The sequence below is a fragment of the Sciurus carolinensis genome, chromosome 11, assembly GCF_902686445.1.
Source record: "Sciurus carolinensis chromosome 11, mSciCar1.2, whole genome shotgun sequence".
Classification (NCBI taxonomy): Eukaryota; Metazoa; Chordata; class Mammalia; order Rodentia; family Sciuridae; genus Sciurus; species Sciurus carolinensis.
Genome location: NC_062223.1, coordinates 130,264,899 through 130,278,057, shown reverse-complemented (window position 1 = coordinate 130,278,057; position 13,159 = coordinate 130,264,899). Strand labels below are relative to the sequence as shown.

General features: G+C 40.6%; 1 long non-coding RNA gene across 1 annotated transcript; it reads left to right on the top strand.

The window, feature by feature from the left end:
- Positions 1–2,475: 2,475 nt before the first annotated feature.
- LOC124960744 (uncharacterized) lies at positions 2,476–10,088 on the top strand. The gene is made up of 3 exons (XR_007104115.1): positions 2,476–2,893; positions 7,816–7,861; positions 9,981–10,088. It is a non-coding gene; the product is annotated as an uncharacterized LOC124960744 (long non-coding RNA).
- The last annotated feature ends 3,071 nt before the right edge of the window (positions 10,089–13,159 follow it).

Below are 13,159 nucleotides of genomic sequence, written 5' to 3'. Positions count from 1 at the left end.
AATATTACCCAGAAATAAGAAAGAACAAATTATATGAATACACAACAATTCAAATGAATCCCAAGACATCATAGTGAATGAGAAAAGTCAGTCTCTAAAGGTGACACACTAAACAATTCCATTTCTATAATATTCTAAATGCTTTTAATGGCCTCTAGTAGAATTTCTGCTCTGATATCACTCACAGTACAAAATTTTGTAAGGAAATTTGTCCCTCAATTTTGGTGACAGCTGTGGGTGATTTTTTTGTCTAACTTTGGGGGGGATTGTTGTTTTTATTTTTTTATTTTTTTATATTTTTCCACCTCTTTATATATTAGGTAGCTGGATCTATCACATTTTTAAAATGGCCCCACAGCAGGAGCTTCAGGAAAAGTATGAAAGTGTCACTCCTCCAATGTCCTGGATATTGCACCAATTCTCTCTTGGTGATAGTGGGACCCCATTCCACACATTCCCAGCAGCTGTGAGCAGAGCATCAATGGGAGGAAACTTGGCATCAGGGGACAGAAGACTCGGCACTGCCTCTCCATGCCACCTTGAAATCTTTGCTCATAGGTAAGGAATGTGGCAGTCTGCCATCTGAGGAAATGTACTGCTCAAACATCTTCAAGCAGATCATTCAATATATTGCATGGGATTTGCTAGTATGTCTAAGAAAAACATCTACATTTTCCTGGAAGGCATTAAAATTCTCTCATTTGAAATGTAATCATTTGAGAGTCTTGAGGGACTATGATGATGTGTTATAAGATAGGCTGCAGCATTCAGGGCACAAATAATAGTAAAAGGCCTAGCCTGGACTCTGGGAAAAGTTTTATGTGAGGAGACACTCACTGCTTACTGGTACTGCCAAAACAACATGCAGAGACGCACTGGATTCCATTCAGACTTGGGCAGTGGCATTGAAAGCATCAGTATACTTCCTTTAGTGAAGAGACTTTAGTGAATATTAATTGGAGTCTATCAGTAACAATTGCTGATAGTTTAAAAAATTAAAAGTTTGGTTTTAATCTTTAAAAATTAAAGACACAAAAATCCCTTACTGAGTTTTGTGAACAACCAGTGTTCATATAGTCCTAATTTCTCCTCTTCATCCTGACACATATATGAGATTGACTGTGAGTAAGCTGAGGGACTCTGAGAATGGGAAATTCAGAGCTCTGGTATCACCCAGGGCTCATCCCTGTGTTTCCTTATCCAAGAGGCACTGGGGCCACCTGTAATGAAAAAGCTGAGGATGGGAATGCTGGAGAGTGACCTGCACTTCTACCAATTGAGAGGCATAGTTTAAATGAAAGAAGCTACATGAGATGTGCTGCTGGCTCAGCAGATAAGAGCTGGCATTGGAATGTCTGCTACACAGAAGGCACCAACCCCAATATCAATAGCACTAGCCAAGTAAGCCCTTGGCACTTGCCTCCTTCCCTTAACCTCATCCCAGGAAGCCAAGAGCAGTGGGAGTAGGAAGGCAGAGAAAGGTAGAACAAGGAGAGAAAGACAGTCCAGCTTCCTGCCCTGATGGCTTCTGGGCCAAGTCAGGAGAAGTTTTGAAATGGGTGGAAGTTTGCATTTTGATTTCAATTTTTTGGAAAATGAGGGCATGCCTGAAAGTACTTGGAGAAGCAAACAATTTTGCTGAGACTTTTTACAGACTTGAGGACAGGAGATTGGCTAGAAAAAGTTTGAAGTACAGTAATATAGATATAAAATTGTTACTTCCTCTGGGAAACTCAGGCATGCTTCCCTAGCCTTGAATCTGAGTAGGACCTATTAAGGATGTGCTGAGATAGTAATTCCCTTAGCTTGCAGGGTGACCATGTGTGGTCTGTAGAAGGCAGAGAGCCTGAGAGGTTAATATATCTGCATGTTTGCCGGGGTACAATTATGACTTTCTACATACACCGTTACCTGAACAATATTGGAGCCTTGACTGTTGCTCTTTAAGCAAACTGGTTACAACTAGTAGCAAAAAATTGATTGGGATTGCCTAAAACAATGACATATCGAATCCATTGCCTCAAAAACCATAGAAGAAGTAAATAAATCATCTCTCTTGTTTAATCAAGCGTTTCACCAACCCACAAGGAATGTGAGTCTTTAGTTGGAAATGATATCTTTTTCTATATTATATGTGGAAAATATTATGTACATAATATGTTTGATTCTGTAAAATTGATGTCAGAATTCCGGAAGATCCTTATGGCCTCCAGAGGAATGAGTCAACAAAGGGAATTTGAGGAAGGAGGGAGTGCTGAAAAACTGAAGCAGAAGAGACATGATCAGTGATTGAGCAAAATAGTCGTCGATCATTTCTGATCAGCAAATCAGCTCCCAGTAAATCAGCTCACAACAAATTAGGTCACAGGAAACAAGAATCCAAAGGGTGGTCCTAAAGGAAGCTTAAGGTTTGAAAGGAGGTGATGTAAGGCAGGCGGACCCCAGAGAAAGATGTGGCTGTCAAAGAGGCTAGACCCAACTGCCATGTTAGGATGATGGATGAAGACTAGGAGCTGTAGAGAAGGGTAAGCCAGCGTTAATTTCTGGCTGGTGTACATAGCTTCAGCCAAACAAAAACTTCACAGAAATAAAACAGGCAGGAGAAGAGCAGATCAAGAGCAGAGGTAGAATTAGGAACCATGGAAAACTGCAAAAGAAAGGTAAAGGGAGAGGCTCAAAGCCCAGACATCGGCAGAATGTGTCTCTGTCACCGAAGGGACCAGAAGAGAGTTGGTCTGGCAGACCAGAACAAGCAGTGATGGAAGAAACCCCTGGAAAAGAAAGTGCTCAGAGGGATCCATATTTACCCAACTTGCAGCTGGGCCATCCCAAACCTGCTGTGGGGTTGTTAGTCTTTGACAGTCATTTACCGAAGTCATATCAAGAAAAAAAGGTAAGGAGCTTTCTGCACTGTAGCCACCAATATTTGATGACTATAATTTAAGACACTTGGACTACTTTTGCCCAATTATTTCTATATTTGTGGGGGATGTGTGTATGTGTATGCATGTGTTTTCCTTTTGAAAATGTTACTGGAAGTCTTGACTAAGCATAGACTTAAGGGTTAATAGATATCTCTACAAATTGATCAGGGGAGAAATCTAGGAGTTTATAGAACTTTAGTAAGGGAGAGAAGTAGTCTCAGAATACTTGCCCAATCCCTTTCCGTGAACACGAGACTGAAACTTGAGTTGAGGGAAAACTACTCATGGAAAGCTTAAAAAATGGTCTCTAACAATTTGAAATCTGGAGCTAAGCCAACATTCTTAAAGATAAAAACAGACCAGGAGGCAGTTGGCAGAAATTTAGTATCCCCCATTCATGTATACATGTGAATGTGTGTGTGTATGTGCATACACACACACGCATTTAAGTTTAATAGGTTTAAAGTTTAAAGGAATGTAGTTAATATTTACTTTGTGCCAGTCTGCTAAAATTCTTTAAATGGACTATCTCATTATAACTTCATTATCCCTGAAGTAGGTAGTTTGACTCCTGTTTTAAACGTGGGGAAACTGAGCCCCAAAGAGGGTACCTAATTTGCTCATGGTTGAGAGTTGACCCGAGCCTACATTTGTCCTCAGGTTTAGGGAAGACCTGGTGCTGACCTCACATGGTATCAAAGCAGATCAGTTCAGACTCCATTTGGAGAGTGGGAGGGTAAAGTCAAGTTGTTTGGGGGAAGTCATTTAGGATCTACCAGTTGAGCAACAATTGGTATTACTTTGTACTTTTATTTCAGCCTATGGTTTTGTCATCATGTGGACAGTTCCTCTCTGAGAAGGAGGAAAGGAGGGGTAGTGCGATGGGAGCAACCCCCAAGGGAACAGGAGCTGTGGAGTTGGCATCTGTGTAGCCAGTACACATTTCACTTTCATCTAGAATTACAGTGGCCTATTTTTTTTTTAATCAAAATTAACACAAATTTTTAAACTTGCAAAAATAAATTAAAGAAACTTAGATAACTTTTCTATGAGCCAAAGAGGCTATCAATTTGGAACCATTTGCCAAGATAGGGAATATATTTGGTTTTCTTCCTAAAAGAGTCCTAAAATGAAAACAGTCTGGTTTATGTATTTCCCAGATCAAGGTGGGGTCTAGGTAATATAATATAATAAGTGAAGGTATGCTGACCCAGAGGACAGGAGTCAAACTCTCAGCCTTGGTTTCCCTCTATAAAATAAACCTGTTGTGTTATCACTAAAGCTCTTTTAGGAGTAAAAATTGGTGACTTGCTAACAAGTCTGTTGCAAAGAACACATATAACAAGTATTTTTGAAGTAGCAAAAGGGTAGAGAAAACTTTTTCATATACAGCTCTCCAGTGTGCCTGGCTATACCTCTCACTAGCTACTGTCTGCAAAAGCCCAGAGAAGGAGAGCTCACCTTCTTTGTAAATGGTGTACGGAACCGCTGACTTTGGATGGAGGCAATCAGCAGCTACGAGGTATTGGTAAGAGTGTGACCTCCTAAATAGGGTTCCCTCCTAGCTGAACGAAGAACTTGTGAAACTGGAGTTTTCAGATGAAACTAGATTCCCTGCTTCTCCGATTTCACTTGGGTTCTTGTCTTGCAAATTTTGAAGAATAAAATCCATGGACAAGCACAGAAGGGAAGAATAAACTGAGCAGGATTTATATAAGTGAGAAGTGATAGAATTCCCACCATAGGGGAGGGGCCCTGGTAGCAGAAAACCCCATTTCAATGTACCAGCTTAAGAGTTTATATATAGTTTTGGGGCAGAGCATGGAACAAAATCTATGTAAAATAGGTATTTAAAAAAGCATCTTGACTACCACCTGGGTTCACTTCCATCTTCCTTACTGTAACTTCCATCAGGGTTCACCCCTATCTTCTGATTTCCTCCTCTGGGACAAAGGAGTTAGCTGGAGGTGTTCCCACAGGTCTTTTTTGAAATAGGCCTCATTAATATGTCTACCAGTTAGCTTCCAGGTGTGGTTGAATGTCCATTATCCTGATTGCCTGTCATTTTACTGTTTATTCTATTTTACCCTCATTCACTTGGAGAAACTGAGAGAGTGAGCACTGTGATAAGAAAGGGAGCATTCTGGAGGAATATTCATGGAAAAACAAACCTCTCTTTGTAGGAGAAGTCTATCCAAGCACCTTTTCATGAATCTCTGTGTTGCAAATGGGGGGAGCGGCAGCAATTTTCTTCTGTGTCCTGTGTATATTTCATCAATAAGCCAGAAACAGGATCAGAAAGCCTCAGAATGCTGCCCAGTTTGGTCCTGCCTGTCATTTTCACAACCTGGAACTCCAGATCATGAATCCAAGTTCAGCCTGACCAGCACTGTACACTAAGTCCTAGTTTACAATACCATGCTGAGCTTCTTGGGTAAAAAGCGAGGTCCTTTCTTTTTCTCACACATGGGTTGCTTGGGGGGCGCTCTCAGGATTGAATATTTCTATCTGCCATTTCTCTGCAGCTTGGCTATTCCCTGCTGTTATCTTTGGCTCTGTTGCTATGGGCGGGAATATTTTTTGTCCTGGCTTAATAACTGCTTGGCTGCCAGAGGCGCTCATTTCTCATTGTATTGGTGGAGGATTAGCGGAGATGTTTGGGAGATATTTCCTGTATTAAGCAGCAGGGGAGAGCTTGCTGGGCCGGTGCCTTCTTTTGAAATAGCGTCACACTTTTTTTTTTTTCCCACTTTCACCCTTGGAATGTGCTGAGGCCAGTTATTTGCATCCAGGGTAGCTGCTCCTCCCTGACACTTTGCAGATCTGCATCCCTTTTCCAGGTGCCCTTGTATAAACACTTCTTGGGGAGGCTGCAGTGAGTCCCAGACAATCATCTCACTGGGATTTTTCTTTTTCTTTTATTATTATATATATTTTTTAACATTTGGGACCTAACAGTGTACTGCATTACCAACTTAAAATTTCTATTCTTAATTGCCTTTAAACCTATTTCATACTTCAAAATCTGTCAAAATTGACTCATGCCCTTCTCTGGAAGACACCACTTCCTCCACAATTAACTGTAACTGGGTACTGCCCAATTCCTAGGATACATGTTTATTTCTATAAATTAACTACTTAATAGATTTTTGATGTCCTTGTGTCTCAAAAGATTGAGAAAAGCTATTCAGAAAAGTTACCAAGGAAGGACAAAAATCTGAGAAGTTTGGGTTCTTGAGTGGATTGAGATAAGGAAAAACAAATGCTGAAACTGACTGAAAGTCATTATGAAGAGTTTGGTGGTATCATAGTGGAAGTGACACAGACTGACCTCAGAGCAGGAGTCTCTGGATTTGAATTTGAGCCATGGATTAAAAGCTCTGGGAACTTGGGAAAGTCGCTTTACCTCTCTTTTCTGTCATCTTCTCATCTGTGATATGGAGGTGACTGTGACCCATAAAGATGTTGTAAGGGATAAAGGTGAGAACACCTCCTATACTGTAAATAAAGAACTAGTAAGATTAGATGAGAATGTATTTGAAAACATTTGCAAATGCAAAGAACTGCACAAGTGGAAATAACTATAAACAACAGTGAAAACCTAATAAAAATTGTAATATACTTCAAATGCTGAAAGAACCATTTTCTCCCTCAGTAGACATTTAGTCTTCTTTTAAAATATGATCTGAATCCCCTCCTAAGTCAAAGGAATCCCTCACAGAATGAGGTAGAACCCACTTTCCACCTTTGGGCATTATGTTCCCAGATCAGGGCATGGACCGAGGGCGTGGCAATCCAGGTTTGCCCCAAGAAAGACTGCACCAAATCCATCCTGGCTGCAGCTGACAGAGAGCCTACACTGTCTGGTGTCTGGACACCACAATGGTAGCAGATGTAGAGGTCATTCTCTCTGTTCTCCTCTGTTCTCTCTGTCTGGTGGCTTTGGGTACCCTCGATGCCTTCCATCTGTGGACAGTTTGGCGTACTATTCCTGACTTCCTTCTCATCTCGCCTGGCTTTGTAGACAACTCAGAGATTCCGTGAACTACCAATATCCCTTTCTAAAGAACTTTATTATGATAAATTTCAAACATACAAAACATTGAGGGGGGGATCTTGATGAACCCCTTGGTACTGATCATCACCCAGTTATCAACATTTGGCACATTATGTCACCTGTTTTCAGTCCCTCCCCTCACAACTTATTTTGTTTTAATTTGCTTTGGTTGAAGTATTTAAAAAGTAAGTCCAAGATATACTATTTCACCCATAAATATCTCAGTATGCATTTCTAACTGATAGGGACTCTTTCTTAACATAACCATCATTCCATTTTCCCCCCAATGGGATTAAAAGTAATGCTCATATCTGGTTTTGCTCAGATCAGCAAGAAATACTTTCTGTGCTCATGAGAACCTAACATACTCACTCCCTGCCCATTTCCACCATGTTGACCCATAAAGTAGAAGCTATACCCTCTGAAGTATTGAAAAAAATTACTTCCATTACTCTCTACTTCACTTTGTGAAGGAGTGACTAATCTGATGACTGAGTTGGGAATAAAAAGCTACATTATCACCGTGTCTCTTAGGAAATCTGCCTACTGAACAGCTCTATTTTGCCCAGTTCCAACTTCTCTTGGCTGAGCACATGTTCCAGGCTCAGGCCCTCTTTGCAGTCAAAGTTTGAAAGCATATCTCTTTCTTGAGGAGTTTAAGAAAGTGATTACAGGCAAATATATCTGCTCTGCAAACCCAAATTGCCCCCACCTGACACATCCCAACATGTGGTCCAAGTAGCTGAAAACTTGGTTTGGTCATTCATTTATACTGTACTTTCTAACTTTATCAGCAAAACTGATATTTTGCTATCTTCCTTTGTTTGATTTCAGGTTTGGTCTCTCCATTGTTCTAAGGATAGTAGACAAGAAGGAAAAGGTAATATTATTTATAAACTGTCAATTCAACATATTTGAATTAATTCCACAACATTAACATAAACCAAACACACTGCTGAGGACCCGTGACACAAAGTATATAGCAACATTCCTGCCCCAAGGAGCCCCACTAATGACAGGCCTGGGAATCATCATAAAGCAGAGTCAACTCCTTGCGATTTAGGAGTACAGAGTCCTAGCAGTGTCCTCAGAGTAGGCAGTTGGACAAGCAAGGTGGAGAAGAACTGTATATAAAAAAACAAAGAGAGAGGGCTTGGTGGAGTTCATGGAGGAGAGGGATGAGGGTCAGGTACTAAAGAGGTGCATGTGTTCACTAAAGAAACCTGAATTCCATTTTAAATGTGCAGGGTGACATTAAGGTTTATAAACAATGGTAATTTTTAAAAGATTTTTTTTAAAGCATAAGCGTGGAGAATGGAATATAGAGACTAAGAGAATACTCAGAAGCCTGCTAACAACTAGCCAAGCTTCCCCTAAGCAAGAGGGGTAAGGGTGGACTTGAGATGTTCTGGTGATTTAGTTTAAAGAAAGAAAAGAGAGAAAGAAGTTGTATGTGGATATACATAGAATAGAGCAAGGTTTTCTATAAAAAAATAGAAGTGAAAGACAAAGTGAAAACAAGGGACAAAATGGAACCAGGAATGACAATGAGCACATTAGGGGTGTGTGTGTGTGTGTGTGTGTGTGTGTGTGTTGACAAGGGACTGACAAGGGAGGAAATCACAGATTTCTTAGTGTTGCAGTAAACGCCAACAGAAAGGAATCCTTTACTTACATCACAATGCCTAGAAGATAAAAGTAAACCCGTGTTTCTGGAGAATAAGTGTTGCTGTAAAGAAAGCCAAAACAAATTTCTGCTGAGAGTCCTCATAAGGAGGACACATGTAATACAAATAATAATATCCTCCTTCATACTGTTACTGTAAACACAGTCATCTTGACTATCCAACCAAAGGCAGTACACTGAAGAGAAAGTCAGGGTTATGCAATGGTGGCAGCATCAGAAATGAAACCCGGCACCTCAGCATGTGAGGCAGGCCCAGTTTCTGCAGTGTATTCTTGATCTTGTCTTCCTCACAAATTCTCTCCTGAGCAGTGGAGATTGGGGAAACTCTTAAACTGCCAATTAAGTTTGTTTTATTTTTAAACAGCTGCTTTATTAAGATACAATTCACATACCATATAATTCCCCTAATATTTAAACTCAATATCTATTAAATATATTCAGAGCTGTGCAACGTCACCAACTCAAGTTTAGAACAGTTTCATCACCTGAACAAGAAGCCCTCTACATATTATCAGTCAAGCACACTGCTTTCCTTCCTTCTTCCAACCCTGTTTGTATAAATGTGCCTATTCTGGTCATTTTATATAAATTGGCTCATACAATATATATGGTTTTTAATGACTGGTTTCTTCAATTTAGTCTTTCAGGTAAAGGTGCAGCTTTTTATGTTTCCTTTTCATTGCTTTGCCTCTCTCCTAGGAAGTTGTCTAAGAAGACCAATGCCTGTGGATCAGTGCTAGAAGGTCTGAGGGTAGGCTCTGGGCTCTCTAGGTACATAGTAGTGTTTCTTTCCTGCCTGGTCCCAGGGCACTCAGCTGCCTTTCACTGCCACAATCCTTTCTGCTCACTTGACATAGATGAGTCTTGGAGAGACACTCATCTGGCCAGGTCACTTTGAATCTGTGGTCTTGTTGACCCTTCTGACTCTCACTCACATTGTTCATCTTTCCACCATTCTGACCCTGAGTCTTAGACTGTTTCATGTTGCTTTAACAGAATACCCAAGACTGGCTAATATATAAAGAAAATAAGTTTTTATGGCTTAGATCTGGAATGTATGTCCCCCAAAAGCTCATGTAATGAAGACTTGGACCCCAATGCAGCAATGTTCAGAAGTGGGGCTTTGGGGAAGTGATTGTATCTCAAAAGTTCCAACCTCCTTAGTGGATTAGTCCATTGATTGCTGAGTGGATTAGAGGGAGGTGATGGAAACTGGAGGCAGCTGGGACATGGTTAAATGCAAGTCACAGGGGCCAAACGCTTTGGGACTGTATCTTTGCCCTGGCCCATTTTTCTCTTCCTCTGCTTCCAGATTCCATGAGTTGAGCAACTTTCCTCTGCTACACTGGTCTGCCTTGATGTTTCTGCTTCACTTCAGTCTCAGAACAATGGAGACAGAGGACCATGGATTGAAATCTCTGGTACCGTGAACCAAAATAAACTTTCCCACCACCAAGCTGTTTGTGTCAGGTTTTTGGTCACAGCAACAAAACTCTGACTAACACAGAGGTTTATTTATCTCACAGTTCTGGAGGCAGGGAAGTTCAAGATCTGGTGGTTTCATCTGGAAAGGGCCTCCTGCTGTTTTGTAACATGGCACCACTGGAATGAGTGTATGTGAGTTAGAACAAAAGGGCTAACACTGTGATAGATAACCCATTTCCACAAAGAAAAATTAGTCCATTCATGACGGTGGATCCCCCATGACCTCAAGTGCCTGAAGGCCCCATAACCTCTCAATACTGACACTGGGAACCAAGCCCCAACATGAGTTTTGGTAGAGAAAAACCTTTTTCAAATCATAACACTCCCCCATCCCCCATGACATGCAGGGATTTCTGGACTACTCCATGTCCCACAGGAGTAACAGAAGCTCAGGAGCCATAGTGCTGTGGCTCCCTAAGCTGGCACAAAGCTATGAGGTATAGACACCTCCTCCTAAGGCTCTGAGTGAGGCATGGACTCAGCCTTGTATGCTTCATATCTTTCCTTCAGCTTCTCTAATGTGCTGCCCTTTGGGGAGCCAGGGGAGGAAACAGCAGGACACATGAGTCTTAGGCTCACTTCCCCACCTCATTCCTTTCTGGGCTTTCTGTCCCCTCATGGGGTCTGGGTCTTCCCATAGGATATGAATCCCGATGAATCTCTAGACTGGACTGTGGAGAGACATGATCTAAATCATGGCCTGTCTGACTCTTGTGGTTGCATTTGTGGTGGGAGCTGCCTGTGCAAAGGGGCAGGTCAAGATGCCCCAGTTGCTATGGTAACTGGGAATGCCAGGAAGGGGTGGCTATGTGGGAAGGCACCTAGCTTTATCAGTCAGTCCTTGAGTTCAGCACCTTCTCCTAAGGATGGTGAATTCTGAACAAAACAAGATGACCCTAATGTCTTGTAAGTCCTGCATCTTTCAGATTGCCTGTTTTGCTGAAGCTTTCCCACAATTAACCTTTTGATAATGAAACCTTGATAAACTTGCTGAGCTAGCTCTGAGTCAGTCGAGCCTCACCAGGGCTTGGCTACCCACCTGGCCCCAGCTTCTTCTCCCTATGCCTGTCTGTCTGTCTTTTCTTTATCCCCCATTGCTCTCTCCCCGTGTCTGTTATCTCTTTAATTAATAGCCATGGTTCTGAGACTGGACTTACAGTAAATTCAATATCTTTAGATATACCACATTTCTTTATCCAGTCATCCATTCTATATCTTGACTATCATGAACAATGCTGCAATGAATGTGGGAGTGGAGGTATCTCTTCAAGATTCTCATCTCATTTCCTTTAGGTGTATACCCAGAAGTGGGATTTTACTCAGTTTTGAAAAGGAAGAACCCCTGCCATTTGCAGCAATATGAATGAAGCTGGAACATTATGCTAAGTCAAATAAGCCAGACAAAGAAAACTGCATTATCTCACTTACATGTAGAATCTAAAATAATCAAACTCAAAAGCAGAGAGTAGAAGCAGGAAGATGGAAATGTAGAGATGTTGGTCAAGGGGTACAAAGTTTCAGTTATGGAAAATGAAGAAGTTCTAGAAACTCTATGTGCAGCATGGTGACTCTAGTTGATAATACTGATCCATGAACTTGAAATGAAATTTGCTAAGGGGTAGCTTTTTTTTTTTTTTTTTTTAATTATTTTGGTGGTACTGGGGTTTGAACACTGAGCCTTGTACAATCTAGATAAGTACTCTACCATTGACTACATCCCCAAGCCTAAAGGGGTGTCTCCTATGTGCTCTACATGCACACACACACACACACCACAAAGTAAAAAAAGAAAAATGATAACTATTATGTAATTGATATCTTAATTGACTTGATTACTGTGATGATTTCATAATATACACATATCAAAACATCAAGTTGGATGCCTTAAATATAGATAGTTTGATCGTTTTAATCATTTCTACCACAAAAAAGCTGAAGAAAAATCAGTTTAGCCCCTAGACCTGGCTCTTGATATGTTACTAGTATTTTAAGGAGTTCATAAAAAAATGCTATCAATGATATTATTAAGATAAATCCTATTTTAGTAATCAAATCATTCCTCCATTTTCCTGTTGAATAAATATTCCCTTCCCACCACCACTTTGAACATAGATGCTCATTGCTGGCTGAATCAGGAGAAATCATGTACATGGAAATGTGAAAAAGAAAAACAAAAAATATTATCTCTGTGGCAAACCTCCCAAAGGTGGGAAAGGGAGGAAAGTCTGAGAAATGTAGTGCCCAGGGCTCTTTGTTTAGATGCAAGAGGGTGAAAGATGAGTCAAAAATGATTTCTAGACTCAGACTTAGTTGAGTAGGCAAGTTCTGTAAGTCATAATTAGAAATGCAAAAAGAAGATTGGGGGTAAAGGTGGTCTATATTACAGCTTGTTAGAGTTGAGGTATTTACTATACATCTCAGGGGAGGGCTCAGTCAGCACCTGGAATCATGAACTCCCAAGCAGATAGGATGGAGATAAAAGATTTAGGGCCTAATACACCTCAGGTGGTCACTGAAGAGGGCTTAGAGATTTTCCTAGGAGATGGCTGCAGATTACAACCTATGAAATATCAAGACTTTACAAGTTGTTTTGAGTTTGCACAAAAGTCTCCCAATTGCTCCTGGTGTTAAGAACGTGGTTAAGTAGTGTGGAAACAAATCATATGTGACATTGCATTTGTCCATCTTGTACTCCCAGTGTACATAGATCCATGTGTTCAGCATTTCTCCACTGCTTCTGAACTATGCAAATCCCTATGTTCAAGGTCCTCCATAATGTGATCTTAATTTTTTTAATCTAAGTATTATTTATTTATTTATTTATTTTTAGTTACACATGACAGTAGAATGTATTTTGACATATCATACATACATGGAGTATAACTTCACATTTTGTGGTTGTACATGATATGGAGCTACACTGGTCATATATTCATATATGAATATAGGAAAGTTATGTCCAATTCATTCTACTGTGTTTCCCCTTCCCCACCCTCTCTCTTCCCC